The 13,928-nt window shown below is 39.6% G+C and overlaps 1 long non-coding RNA gene across 1 annotated transcript; it reads left to right on the forward strand.

Annotated features, from left to right (window-relative positions):
* Positions 1 to 4,252: 4,252 nt before the first annotated feature.
* LOC136051745 (uncharacterized) lies at positions 4,253 to 12,276 on the forward strand. Its single transcript, XR_010622489.1, has 4 exons — positions 4,253 to 4,409; positions 6,898 to 6,976; positions 7,882 to 8,044; positions 12,215 to 12,276. It is a non-coding gene; the product is annotated as an uncharacterized LOC136051745 (long non-coding RNA).
* The last annotated feature ends 1,652 nt before the right edge of the window (positions 12,277 to 13,928 follow it).

Here is a 13,928-nt window from a genome sequence, read left to right on the forward strand (position 1 = left end):
GTGGATTTTTTGGTTGGACTGAGAAGTGGCTGGGTTAAGACTGTTCTGGATGAAGGAGGTGGGGCCCTGCTATGGGAACAGTGGGAGGGTGGGCTTTAGCCATTTACACTGACATTTTTCTCAGATGAGGTGCCACTGCAGAACAGCCGGGGTTTTCTGCCTGTTGGAAATGCTTGCAGAAAGTGTAAATGTTGAGTTTTCCAGGATAGATATTTGTGAAACATGACATACTGGTGTCATATATCACTAAAGTTGTGAAAAAATGTGTACTTGCATGTTTTTCTAAGAGAAAAAGAAAGCACATAAAACTAAATACAGCATTACACTGGTACCGTGCTACAAAACTGCGATGTTTACAAGCGTTCTGACTTTGAAGGACCTGCTTTAACATTTTTGAGTGTTCAGAGCTGGCAAGCTAGTCCTAGTCATTTCCTATGTACCTTATCAGTTTCTTTCTTTCTATACTATTCTAATGCAAAGCTCTTCTCCAAGACATGTTGAAAGGCAATATAGGGACTGCGTTTTCCTGTCACAGTTACTTTAGTTTCCTGACTGGCAACTGAACTCACTCAAATGCACTTCCAAACAACAAAATCTTTGTGACTGAATCTAACAAAAGCCTTAGTGCCAAATGTGCTACCAGGCTCAGATCATCTGTGTGCAAATGACCCTTTGGTGCTCCCAGTGTCAGTAAGACCTGTGTCATTCTGCGGTCCAAAGGCTGTCTGAACAAATTTGTCTGGCTAGAAAGGGCAATTTTGTGCACTTTTCTTCCCCTTCAGAGTTTCTAAAGTGGCAGTGCTTGTGATGAACCTCATTCAGTACCTGCCTTGCTGGTGCAGGGAGAGCAGGTGTCCTATGAGCACCAGCAAGGGCAATGTCCCGGAGCCCCATGGGAGCACTGCATGGTTCCTGAAGCTCCTGCTAGCGTAGGATGCGTTTGCCTTGTATTTTAACCTCTCACCTTTATTTAGGTGAAAACTTATCAGAGCAGAGGGTGGTCTGTGCAACAGTGCCAGAGCTGTCCATCACAGACTGTGGTTGTGCAGCATGGGTAGCACGTGCTTTCCCTCGTACTGATAGATAATGAATTCATTAGTATTGGCAAGGGAGGTGAATATATGGCAATAACCCAAGCTTATAATAACCTGAGGGTAAGTATTGCATCCTTTTCTTTCTGGTGCTGTGCTTTCTTTGTTGAGAGTTTGCAAAATTCACTAGTAGTCATCCATCAAAATATTTACCGGCTTGAACAGAAAGAGATACTTGCATGCATGTTCTGAAGGCAACGAACGAAGGAACTGAGGTTTAGTAGTTGGAGGTACAAAAGTTGTCCCCTCAAAAGAAGGAATTTGTCTCCATTAAAGAAACTTTATGGAATTCTTAGAGCTGACAACAGCATACTAGCACTGTTGTTAAAACTGAATAGAAGTGACTTCATCCTGGGTAGGATCTAGAAAATGCCTTCTATTTCCTAGCAGCCTTATGCTCGTGCGTGAAGCACAGTAGCACATTGCCTGAGAGGAGTATCCCTGTCCATCTCTGCTGCACAGAACGCAGGAAGTCACAGTTCCCTGATGATTCTCACTATGCATCTCTTATATGCCTGTTGCTACTTCTGTGTATAAAAGCAAACAAAAAATCCTTGTTGCTAAATTATCAACCTCTGGATGATAAGTTCTAACCTAAGGCTGCGACACGCTGCTAATCAAAGCTCTGCTTTTGAAAGTCCATCACTTTCCTCCAGCTTCATCTGAACATCTCTTCACCCTTCTGGGAAGGCCATGGCTTGCTGTCTTCAGGGGTGCCTGCCAAGGTCAGGCTGTGGAGCAGTGCTGGTAGTGGACACCTCCCTCCTTCCTGCTTCTCCTCTTGCTCTCTTTCACTTTCTTAGGACATAAGGCACAAAAGAAAACTACACTTTTCAAGATTGTTCACTTTGCTTTGGGCTGAAATGTGTTTTTGACTGAACAATCACTTTCTGTGCAGATAGAGACAGCTCAATTGGTTCAAGGAGGGGGCGGGAAAGGATGCTAAGGTTTTCTTTCTCTTCTTATAATGGTAAACCATGTCAAATGAGACAGTTGAAACAACATCTGGTTTGCTTGTCTTGCAGCCTGGACCAGAGTGTGAAATATTGGGACAGCAGCTAAGTGTCTACATCTCCTCAAAGCTGGAGAATACTTCACACACAGCTTCTGCCCCTCTACTCAGTCAGTGTGTAACCTGTGGAGCACTTTTCTCTGCCTGATGGCTCCCTTGGGTGCCAGGTTTCAGACCTTAAGCTCTCACTTGAGCAGATCAAAGGCATATTTGAAGGAATTTGCTAAGCTTTTTTTTTACAAGTTCCATACTCAGGATATAAAGCTGAAAGAAGTATGATACTCAAGTTTCAGGATATTCTGGTTCTGTTCTTTCACTCTAGGCTTCTCTTCCTTGATTCTTTCCCTTAATACTATTGCTACATTATGGTATTGATTGAACCACAAACACAAATAAATGCAGCTGGTGAACTTGAGAGCAGGGGAGGGAATCAGCAATTTTGTGGTTGCAAATATAGAATACCTTTATATTTCCTTCTGGATCTCTTTCTCCATAAAACACAAAATAAATTCTTCTTGTCCAGTCTGCACAAAGAAGTATTTTATATTCTTTTCCTAGTCTGTGAACAAGAACAGCTTTTAGTATAGAATAAGCTCTTTCAATTTTTAAATATTGCCTTTACAAGTTATTTTGGGAGATTATGAGTCTGACAAAAACTTCTAAGAAGCCAAAGCGACTTCAGGAAAGTAGTTTTATCCTTCCCTATCATGACAGAGTTCTGACCTCCCATCTCTCCAACATCTTGAGAACCAGTAAACAGAAGGGTGTATACTAACTTTTAAGTAAGCTTAAAATTATATACTGACTATTGAATCTGATGAGGGAATGTTTTATATTGATCCTGTAATAGAATCATAGAATCATTAAGGTTGGAAGAGACCACTAAGATCATTTAGCCATCAACTTCCATACCTACCATGACCACTAAATCATGTCACAGTAACAGATAAGGCAGTATGCCAGTTTGCCTTTGGCAGATGAGCCTGGTAAAACTTTGAGTGTAACAGAAGGACGTGCCACCACCATGGATTTTCTCCGTGGGGCATTTATTTAAGCTAACTCATGTAAACCTCAAAGTAGGATGTATAATTATTTGTGGTCCAGAGCAATCTAATTCAGCTAGATGTGAAGCAAATTGGGCCAAGAAACCCAACAGCTTTGTTAGAAGTTGTACATCCTAATTTGTTGGGGATGAGACCTGTTCCCAACCTGGCCTAACTGTAAGTAAATTGTTCTGAGATCCATGCTGGTTGGTGCGGGCTGTGGCAGTCTGGCCCATGTGGATTTACCACTTCACATCTCCATCAGCTGTGGCACCTTCTGCTGTCTTCCAGTTTGTGATGCAGATATGGCCGTCATCTTCTTTGCAACTTAATATTTCAAATCTAGAAAGAATCCTCTAGATTATTATAGTGTCTATTCCAGTAATGTTCTAGATGCTACTTATGATTAGGCAGATGAGCAGTTAGTCTCCTGTTTATTTCGGGATGTTTTGAGTTATGCTATTGTGTACAAGGGAGTGGTTAAGTTTCCTCCTCTGCAAGGTGCTGTGGCCAAGCTCATTAGATTTGGTGAAGACCTTGAAGATTTTGTCGAAGGGGCAGAAAACACTTTCTGAAGATGGAAGAAGTCTTCTTAGGCTACAGGAAGAGAAGAAGCCTTAGACAGAGAGATGTCAGAGGGTACACAAAAGACCTCTCTACTTGTCTACTATAAGAGACAGTTGAGATGAAGAAAAAAAGAACAAAATAGGTAACAGTATAGTTTGTGAATGACTTTGAAGTAAAACCAGTTGGTTTTGGTAAAAGAAGCTGAAAAACGTATCAATTTTTACTTACAGAAATCTGTTTTCTCCGTCTGTGAGTCTTCTCCAGAAGGTTATAAAGATTCCTAGGCTCTACAGTGCCTAAATATAACTGACACATTATCTCACTGTGAAACTTAATGCACATTTGACTCTGGACATAAAGACCGGTGAGATCAGGGTACGTGTTAGCTCTGTGTAACATCAAGTTAAAGACTGTGACGGCAACTTCCTCTTTTCTCTCAGCTTTTCTTAATAGTTTGAATTGTCACTCATATTTCTAATTCAACTTTGCTGCATTACGTATCCAGAAATAAAAAACTGTTGAAGAAAGTGATATGGAGCCAAAAAAAAAAAAACAAAGCTTAACTACTGTGTTCTTTGCTTACTGGAGGCAAAGATTGAGAGTTCTTGAGGATTTCCCTCAGCTTGAAAATGAAAGCAGAGATTAACCATGCACTGTCAAAGCTACGTTTCCAAGACACTGGAGTTCCACCCAGAGGTGAGTGGCTAGTTTTCTGAAAACATAATACTGTGAGTGTCTTTCCAGGATGATGCCGAAGAAAATGTGTAGTTGTACTGCTGGCAAATTTTGATGGCCTTGAAACATGCTGCTTCAGAAGCACTGCTTTATGCAGGAAACAAAGCTAATAGATCTCTCTCTTGAAAAATGTGAGAGTGGCAAATATTTCCCATATCATACCATGATAATTTATTTGTAATAATTGGTTGGTCAAAGCTTTCCTTAAATAAAAAAACGCACCAACTACTAGCAGCACTGGCACATGAGGGAAGTATTTATTTCTTAGACTATTCTCTATATAACCCAACTATTAAATGAAGTAGCACAACTTTCTTTTTCTTCTCTTTATAGTTCAGATCCAAAACCAAATAGTCAAAATATGTCCCACTGACAGAAAAAAAAAAAAATCTTGTCTGCATTTGGGAAAGTGTGTAACAGTGAGACATGAATCTTTGGAGCAGGTAGGAAGTGAGGTATGGTAGCAGCACAGCAGCAGCACTTTTCATTGCTTGTTTCATTGGACATTTTTTGAAATACCAATGATATTAAGAGTTTGAAAAGCCTGAGGAGTAATCAAAACTATGAAAGAAGGGAAAGACCAAACATCAGTGTAGAAATAGGAGAGTTTATCTTGGTTGTTGAGTAGGTAATTTTGTCCAAGTAGCTTGGACAGGCTGAAGAGGAAACATGAGAGGTGCAGTCTACTCATGTGACTTGAAAATTATGTCTTTTCACAGACCTTTTCCTTTTTTATTGGTAGCTACATTTTCAAAAGTGACAGAGGGTTTGTGATCTATCCCATTTTGGTCAGCCAACTTGTTTTTATGTACATAAGTCTAAATATAGCCACAGGAGATGTTACTTATTAGGCAACAGAAACCACTAGACAAGATAAATATGCATCAAATAATACATGGATTTAATTTCATACCTAACTATTCTCCTTCTATATTCCACCTCTGTTACTCCCTTTTATGTACTTTCTATGACAGACATACTTGATTGTATCCAAATATTTAGTACATGAAAAAGTATTAGCAAAATTTCTTAGTTCCGTGGTATTGCACAAAACATTATATCCAGCATTAAAACTTTTGGCTCTTCAAACGATTCTGGTCTGTACTGATGTACATCAGTGGAACTGTGCCAGCTTCCCCCAGCTGAGACTTCGGTCCTTCATTGCTGGCCTTTTTACAGTTCTGTTATCATGATCCTGTTTGAACCAACCAGACATACAAACTCTGTTAATACAGAAAACCGGTACTAGGAAATACAGACATCAAGAAAAAGAAGTATAAAAACCTCTGTGATTTAATCCAAACCTTACAAAGGCGTTGTTTCTTTGAGCACTTCCTTTGAAAAGACTACCATTTCAAACAAAACAGAAGGAAATTAGAAGGAAGTGATTATGGAGACAGGAAATCTGAAAGCCATGAAACTGTAAATAAAGTGTTATTTGTACTACTGTACTTGGTGCCCTGCTTTGCATTCCCAGCACGAAATGTTAGACAAGGCTTTAGCACTACAGCAGGGACTAAGTGGTTTGGATGTTTTTCTTAAAAAAGGTTCCAACATTCTGTTTCATATGATTAAAAGAAGGTATTTTGAGCAAATTATTTTACGTGAAATTTATCTGGGCAGATATTTATTTGAACCATGTAGCACCATAGACAGTCTCCAACCCCCAGCACAACTTCGTCCTACTGCAAAGGTTATGACTTGTTCAGACATACGATGTGGCTTGATGTTAGTATTCTGAAACATTGCTTCTACAGCAGGCATCAGTGCTAACATCATTATACAACTCATGTTGCACAGTGACAGCAGCATTTGTTGTTTATTTTTATCAGATCTGTAAGGCTCATCTTTTCCATCTGTCAGAGTTACTGTGTATGATCCATTAATACTACTAAAAGGGATGTGTTACACTTTATACACTTGGATCTCAGATCATGAACTACCTTTTTCTATAGAGATGACAATGAACAAATGAGCACGGATTTTGATTACTTCCATTATGTTTGCTTTGGCAGTGGTTATTGCCATATGAAAAGCGTAACCAGTAAAATTATCAATATATCTTTAGCTGTTTGTATAAATGCATTTAGAGAACATCCCTTTCCTCTGCCACCCTCAGCAGACATGTATTATGTTTTGTACTATAGATCAAAAATGGTTTGCAAAATGATAATAAAGCCAAACATACCAGCAACAGAACACATATCACTTGAGTTCAGTCTGAAGAAACACTCTGAAGCATGTGATCTTTTCAGGAGTTAAGGTCATTTGTTTTCATGTTGTGAGAGTTCACAGAAGTCCTGAGTGCAGCCGTCAGCCCCCAGAACACAAAGATGGCCAATGAAATTAAAACAAAATCCTCGTTGTTGTTTCACATTGTTTCAGACAGAAACCACTGCTTCAAACTGCGGCAAGGCCTTCAGGTCCCACTTGTCTTTCACTTCCACAGGAAGAGGATCTGCGGGTTAAAAACTGAGCCTTGATGTTGAGCAGACGTACATTTGGAGAGAGTTGCAATGAGCCTGGAGGTGAGACTTCTGATACACCAACGGTAGCATGTCTCAGTACACTGAGAAAACCAAGGTAACACCAGCATTATGTTTTGTGCCAGTACAGTAAGCTCTGCAAGCCTAACAAGTGGAACAAGCATTAGACCAGACGGAGACTGAGAGCAGCTGAGAATTGAGCTCATGTTAGCAGTTGTAGTACAGCTGGGTGGCTCACCATACTAATGTTATTGCTGGTACTATTTCAACGGCTGCAGAGGCAGTTAACTAGATAATATGTCTCCTGAGAGCATTTTGCACCGGATATAGTTAGTCTTGTTTAAAATGTGGCCATGTGGCAAGACACATATAAAGTATCTGAGACCTACTTGCAATTTCTCACCATGCCAATGCCTTAAAAATTGACAAACACCTCCTCTGCAAAGGAAGAGGGGAGGAGGAAAGGCAAAGGATAGAAGGAAAAAACTTACTGACTCCTGTGGTACACCAGAGAGTGTGCGACATAATACCAAAAGACAGAAAAAATTGGGGTTGGATTATTCAATGATTTAGAGAATGTTCTCAAAGAGACTTCAGGTCACAGTTGTTATGTGGCAATGCTTGAATTATAGCTGCAATATTTCAGTGCCTCCTTCAGCTCTCTTGTTCCAAAGCAATTTTTGTTTTCTTTCACCAGTCTTGAGTCCTTGTCAAGTTCTTTAGTCACTTCAGTTAATATTTTGGGTTGTTTTTTTTGTTTGTTTGTTTTGGTTTGGTTTGGTTTTGCTGGTTATGCTCAATGGGCTTGTCTCTGCTTTTATCAGCGCTTATTATCTGGCCTTTCCCCCTTCCCCCTTCCTCCTGCCTCCCTCCCCTCCAAGCAAGGCAGCAATCTGTTCTTTTTAAACCCTTCATCATCTTTGCTCTCTCCATCTCTGTTTCCCCAGATTTTAGAGATTGTTGACTATTATGTAACAGATGGCCTGACAGACCTCCGACTCTTTGCAGTGATGGCTAGCTTGGCGTAGAAAATAGCAGCACTGGAGTAAGCATTCAGCAGCATAGACGCTCATGAATTTTAACTCCTCGGTGACAAAGGAATTCAAGGGGGTAAGAGCCAATCTATCTGTAGCTGAAGTAATTAGAAGATTTAGATGGCTCTCTAGTGCAGAGTATCCCTTCACTGCTATAGGCTGTTCATAGTAGATTAGGATAGTCTATGTCTCACTGATCTCTAAACCATAACTATGCTTCAAAACAATGGGACAGCTTAATCCAGAAATTGAGACATTCAAGTAAGCATCAGTGAGGGCTGTTCTTCTGGCTTGTAATGAAAAGTACTTCGCAGCATCAAGTTGGGATGATTTATATCAGGCAGAGTTTGATTTTTATTTTTGTTTCTATTTCATTCCTGGTTAGCAGGGGAAAATGACTGCACCTATGCTGGTCACCAAAACGACCTATATTCCCTCTCCAAACACTTAATACTGAAGGGACTGCCCTATTTACCTCTCTTTATTTTCTTAATTCTTTGTCATTTTTGTTTCTTTATATATACTATAAAAGTTCTTGTAACTGACTAGTTTTACAATCTAATGCAGGTTTTTCTTTTTCTTTTTCTTTTTCTTTTTCTTTTTCTTTTTCTTTTTCTTTTTCTTTTTCTTTTTCTTTTTCTTTTTCTTTTTCTTTTTCTTTTTCTTTTTCTTTTTCTTTTTCTTTTTCTTTTTCTTTTTCTTTTTCTTTTTCTTTTTCTTTTTCTTTTTCTTATTCTTTTTCTTTTTCTTATAAGTTTCTAAATATACAGTTCCCTCTCCCAGAACTCTAACTGCTTGCCTTTTGGAAATATTTCTGTACCTGACCAGACAGTCGAAACTTTTCCTGGTAAAGTAGAGGGCAGAGAGGGAAAAGGCATTGAATTCAGAAGATCGTCCTCTAAATAATCAGTCAGATATTCAAATCTGAGTTGACATATACTATTTTAGAGATATGGTTAAATAAAATTATAGCATTAGCACCAGTGTATTGTAGGGGCACAAGAGTGAGAAAGTAAAGAAGAGGCCAAATAATCTTCCACTGAACAGAAGATAAGCAGAGAGTTGAGCTTGTAGTTTGGCTTCTCGTAGCTTCCTGTTGAGACTACACTGTATTTATATGCCAATCTGTGTAAACTAGCTAAAATCTTGTTGAAGTCCTCCCTTGTCTTCCTTTTTTCCTTGGAGTACAAGAGAGCCAGGTGTAAGACCCAGCAGGCAGTGTACAGGCAGGAAAAGTGCTCTGTGAGTCCCATAGCAGGGCCACCATCTCCACCATGACATGGCCAGAGATGCCATGCCCTCTAAATCACGCTTACAGCTGGGACTCCAGTTTTCTAGTGAAAACTTAATCTTCACTAGAACATTTACCAATTTAACAGGAGAGGAAGAAATTTAGGAGTGGTAAAATAACAGCTTTTCTCTTCTTAGATGCGCTCTGGCACCCTTGAAGATGAGGGATGGACTTACCCTGCAGTTCAGGAATGCATCTTCCATTGGAAGTCACTTGTGAAAGAGCCCAATTCCAGCCCATGAAGTCTGCAAAGGATAATTACAGTATACATTTCTTGGCAAAATATATTTTGTTTTGCTTTTATTTGTTGGTTGGTTTTTTTTTTTTTTTTTTGGTTAAATATGTGGTTGTGTTAAGGAAGACAAATGCATTTACCAGTCTTTGTTGTATGTTCTTTCAGTGCAGTCATCTTGATGAATTTTCTTCCAGAGGGAGTCTGAATTGTTAGAAACAAAGATTTCCTGAATTCTCTACAAAAATAAATAAATAAATAAAATAAAGTAAAATGAAATTGCATACATACACACACATATATATATAATATATGTATATTAGAATTAGGAGGAAAGGACAGTGACAAATTGTATCTATAGATACAATTCTTATAAGAAGCTTTTAATCCAAGCTCTCCAAAAATAAAGTCTAAAGCTTAGCTTCTAGGTACATTAGTGAACTGCAGTAACTAGTTTCCTCACATCTTGAAGTTCTGGGAGCAGCAGATTTTGCAGGCTCTCCACAAAGGAGCAGAATGGTGGGCCCTCAATTAAAAAAAAAAAAAATTGCACATGCTATTTTTTGCCCTCTTTCCATTGGTGGGAGAGCAGCTCACCCACAATTTGCATTGGACCCTAACCCAGAGCTAGTCTACAGCCCTAAACACTCAGTAGGTGGTATAAGATATGCTAGAGCACCCAAAATCTCTTCAAAGGGCAATTACTGCTTGTCCGCTGTCTCTGCCTATATGTAGGCACACACACATCTCTTCCTTCAGCACACCTCCAACCTGCAATCATTGCTGTAAGACAGAGACTCCATAGCACCTCTGTGACACAGAATATTGTCTGCTCCCTGCAGATCTTCTTGGTGTTGAGTTTTCCGAAGACATTTTTTCTCAGAGGGAGGGCAGAATGCAGAGGACAGCCAGCAGCTCCAGACTCAGCAGGAGGTAACGGTCTGCCTGGGCTCTGTGAGTCCTAGTAATGAATTTTAGCAGCAATAAGTATCTGTTTTAATTTGAGTGACAGTGTCTTGAATGGCCATTTTAGTAAGGTCTGGAAATTCTGAATACAAAGCATTTCTGCTTTTTTAGCCCGTAACAACCAGTTAGTTGTGCTTAAGGTCAAACAGCAATGTCTGGTCAACAAAATCTTCCTCTTCCAAAACACCTTAGGTTGGGATAAGAAAACAGCATCCTTGTTGTAAAATAGGCTTCTCCATCTCAGCCTATTGTTTATGCAGTATCACAGCCATGAAATAACTCCCCTAAAAGGAAAATGAACATTGAGTCCTGGAGAAAAGAAACCTTGGTAAGCATTCCCGTTGGCTGGAGATACAAAGCAGTGACAGGTTTTTATTCACTTTTACGGATTGTGTAGAGAAAGAGATGTGAAATGTGATCATCGGACATTAAAAATGAAAGTTTTGTCTGCAGTTCACAACTGCCCAGTGAGGCTGAGAAGCAGAGAGGGCTGCGCTCCCCTCCCCACTGCCAACATGTGAGGCTGGAGTGCTCATAGGAAATGTTCATCACCAGCTCTGTCCAGAAGATTGAAGTGGGGAAGTGACATGTTTCACTGTCTCGTATTTGTAGTAGGGATTAATTTCTTCTCTCTTCTTTAGGGCTATCAGAGAGCAAAAAGGTAGGTTTAGGGAGCTGATACTTAAGCAAAGTGATCACCCATGCTCATACAGTAGTAGTTTCACTCTGTGTGTTAACTATTTGCAGCAGCGTTTCAGAGGCCAAGGTTTTTGAGTGTTTTCAACTCCACATAACCAGACTGATGATGACATGGTTGCTCTTCACCTTGATGAGTCTACTCTGCAATTCTGGTGAAATATTTGGTATCCATGAATCAAAACAAAAAGTAGCCAGCTTTCATTTTTAACATAGCTATGGAAGTACTTTCCATGCACTTCTTTTTTTTTCCCTTAATAATGCCCTCAAAATTCTTTCTACATAACATTTAGATAACTAGAAGACAATATCTTGCAATTTAATAGTTTGTGGAACTTTTTAAATTGTTAATACATCTCTGCTATCTAAAGAGCACAGAAATATAGAACCCTCCTGCTGAAATCACATCTGATATCCCAGGATTTCTCTGACAGGAATTATGCTGTATTTCTTTATTTTTTCCAAGCTGATGTTTATATTGATGTGGACAGACAACAATAATGAAAAAATATGTATATTTTTTGCTTTATTTCTGGTTAAATTTATCTTGTTTAGACAAGCCACTTTCTGAACTTCAGGAAGACAAAGACAGGAATAACCCACAACTAAAATCAATCAGAGGCAAATGCAACACAGTCCTTTGCTTCTTTGTGAGTCAAATGCTTCAGTCCCCAAATCAACATCTGCAAATAAAAAAAAAAGAAAAGAAAAAGTCATTTTGATTGGGTGTCAAATGTTAGAAATACCTGAGGGCAAATAAATGTGAGGGCCACATTTTTATCAGCCCCTTCTGATAATAATAGCCTATTCTCTGGGGACAGGCTGCTGGTGTTGGCCCAGTGGGTCAAATAACAATCCCCAGGCTCTCCCTCTCTTCCCCTGCTGTGACCTGGCCCATCTGCTTCTCTCTGGCCATATGGTACAGAAGTATCTGGGACTGGAGACATTATTGCTTTATGCATCTGAATGTTCTTTGCTTTCACTGAAACTTCATAGTAAACACATTCCTTTGAATATCCCTGACAGAAGTTTTTGTTAGCAGTGGTGGATTTTCATTTCAGAGTTCAAATGAACAGCAGTGTTTATGTCAGCAGAGGATATCTAATAGATAGATGAGCAGGTAAGAAAGCTGATTGCGTGTTGTCTCCCCAGCTTACCCTAAATGCAATATTATCTAGTCTGCCTCTTATGAATTAAAAACAGACTCCAGAATATGCAAGAAGAGTTTCTGTTTGTTTTTATTATGCTTGTGTCTCATGTGTTCAGCATAGTGTGGTTGTGGTGTTGCACTGCAAAGTGAAGGCAAGAAGCCCATTGGGACTAGCTGTGCTGCACCAGGAAGTGCTCCTTTCCTCTGGACCAGACAAGGAGGTCCTGGGGCATTGTGTCACAGCCTTACTCTGTCTTAGAAGCACACAGGTACATCCTCCCCTAGTGCACTGCAAACTTCCAATTACAACTAATGAGGGCTCAGCCCAGGCAGTGAAAGGAGAGACAATAGCATATGCACAATACTCCTCCTCGTGTCCCTTTTACCAAGAGAAGGATGTAATTATTGCGTGGTCTTTATCATAACAAAGTCCACACAGTGGCTAGCGTCCTGGGGCCCTTCTCAGCTGGGACCTCTGGACATTGTTGCAAGCACCTTCATAATGGTGGTCTGAACTGGAAAATTTAAACAGGGATTATTATACAGACATTACCCCAACAAGATGATTTACAAGTTCTTTGAGGCAAGCGTCCAGTGGCATAGTTGTCATTCAGTCTGTGTAAGGATTTTAAATAGTAATAAAAAAACAGACCTTCCTCCCCTATGGAAGCTGGCTTTATATCCATGTAATTCCTTCCCCCTCGTATTTCTTATATGGTCTACACCTGTTTTCACACAGCCCCTATGGAATCTGTTAAGGAAAATGCCACAGAATTATGAAATAAGTGAGATTCTCTAGAAGAATGCAATGCTTTTGGCTACACTTTATTTTCTGTCAGTTTAACCTGTTGTTCCACAGTTCCAGGGAAGTACCTAAATTTTTTTCATTGTTTTATTTAAACAAAAATAAAAAATAGTGTTTTCTGCTATGATAAGCTCAACAAATCTTGAGAATTTCTTTCTGAACCTGTTTTTTAATGCCTGAAAGTCAGAAAACATCTTACATATTTTCTTGGGACATCTGAAGATCTAAACTTGATTGAGAGTCTCAGTGCTGGAATTTGATGTAGATAGGCTGGCCTTTCTGCAAACAATGAGGCTGACTGCCTGCTGCTCATGTAAAATAGACCCCCAACCTCATGATGCCAGAGTGAGTTCTGCAATGCCCCGGGACAGCATTTAATTGGTGAGCCCTCGCCCTCTACAGCTACATCTATGTTTGCTAGAAGGGATGCTGGGGGAAGAGGAGCAGAGAAAGAGGGTGGTGGGAGAGAGGCTGTTTCATCCTCCTCCCTGCCTATTTTATGAGACAGTGAAGCTTACATTACCTGGAAGGGAATACTAGCTTTTGCATTAGAACCATTCTACTTCCTCTTTTGCTTGGAAAATTTATGCAGATAAGAATCACAGAATCATAGAATAATTAAGGTTGGAAAATACTTCTAAGATCATCTAGTCCAAGAAGTGGCAGCATATTTCTTAGGTAATATAACAGCATCTACCATTGAACTATAATTTCCTTCAGAAAGTTTACTCTTTTGAATGGAGAGAGAAGACATGAAAGCAAACATTTATTTTTTATCTTGGTTCTTGCATTCAGTCAGAGTCTAGAAACCTTCCAGACC

Source organism: Cyrtonyx montezumae, unplaced genomic scaffold (assembly GCF_038088225.1).
Source record: "Cyrtonyx montezumae isolate F1298 unplaced genomic scaffold, pur_monq_1.0 scaffold_3, whole genome shotgun sequence".
In the NCBI taxonomy this organism is placed as follows: Eukaryota; Metazoa; Chordata; class Aves; order Galliformes; family Odontophoridae; genus Cyrtonyx; species Cyrtonyx montezumae.